The sequence below is a fragment of the Theobroma umbraticum genome, unplaced genomic scaffold (assembly GCF_002168275.2).
Source record: "Theobroma umbraticum cultivar Fairchild unplaced genomic scaffold, ASM216827v3 scaffold_60.0, whole genome shotgun sequence".
Classification (NCBI taxonomy): Eukaryota; Viridiplantae; Streptophyta; class Magnoliopsida; order Malvales; family Malvaceae; genus Theobroma; species Theobroma umbraticum.
Genome location: NW_018397288.1, coordinates 294760 through 295819, shown reverse-complemented (window position 1 = coordinate 295819; position 1060 = coordinate 294760). Strand labels below are relative to the sequence as shown.

At 36.9% G+C, this 1060-nt stretch overlaps 1 long non-coding RNA gene across 4 annotated transcripts in view; it reads right to left on the bottom strand.

Moving 5' to 3' along the window:
• Positions 1 to 649: 649 nt before the first annotated feature.
• LOC110428598 (uncharacterized) overlaps positions 650 to 1060 on the bottom strand; it is a 1529-nt gene continuing 1118 nt past the window's right edge. For all 4 annotated transcript variants that reach the window (XR_002446483.1, XR_002446482.1, XR_002446484.1 and 1 more), the window contains one exon: positions 650 to 1015. This is a non-coding gene — a long non-coding RNA (uncharacterized LOC110428598). The remainder of the gene's footprint in view (positions 1016 to 1060) is intronic.

Here is a 1060-nt window from a genome sequence, read left to right as displayed (position 1 = left end):
TAAATCAACTCAACCTGTATTCCATATAATTGTAAAACTACACCCAAATGTATAATTTCAAAGTATACAATTATATTGAGACTAGTGTCTATTTACAAAAACAAATGCACTGCAAATGACTCGATCACTAACAGCGGAGTGACACGAAATAAAGTGCGATGAAATGCCTTTACTTATTTGCGATGGATAATGAGTGCCGATGAATGCATGCTAGGCTGATCACTATCCGCAAAAGGGAGATAAAAGGGTGAGTCTCACAAACTCAGTGATCAGGGGCTCGATGAGCAGGGTGTAGATGGGAAATAAGCCAAAGGTAGAAAATTTGAATATTAAAATCATATGAATATACAAACCATTTTAAAGCAAATGGAATATTTGTGCCTTACATATAAAACCAAGAATTTTAGTGCAAAGTAATCATTTAGCAATTATTGTATCAAAGGCAGTGTGAGTGAAAGATTTCTCTCATCAAAATCATTTAATGTTTTTGACTTAAAGTCAGATTAACATAAGCATGCATGCTCCTATAAAATCAAACATTATCAAAGCTTTTACACAAGCTCATAAAATCATCTCATCACTGAGGTATTAAACACAACGTGATTATATAAATAAAAGAGCTACGAAAAAACCAGTATTTCTCACCATGCGAAAGAAGTCATGTATGAAAACCCAAGATACATCATTCTCGAGTTAGGTAATTGTAAATAATCAACTTGTGGACCCGCTTTCATGTAATATCAATCCGAGAGCCTCGTTCCACTGGATTCCCATAGCCATGGTAGTCTTGACGATTTTGGCCAACATCAGAGAAATCATGTGGTCGCAATCATGTATATTAGCTTGTGGCCTAGCCACATATATCAACCCATCGCTTTGCCACGTATATATCACATACCGTGGCCCCAGCCACATCTAACAGCCTGTCAATGACCTAAAAGTTCTCTAGCTAGGGCTCACTTACGCACAAGGGTCACACTGTCCCAATGTCACATTCAGCCTACTCTCAAACTTCCTGGTTTCATAAAACCATTTAAAAATCAAGTTGGGTTCTCAAAAG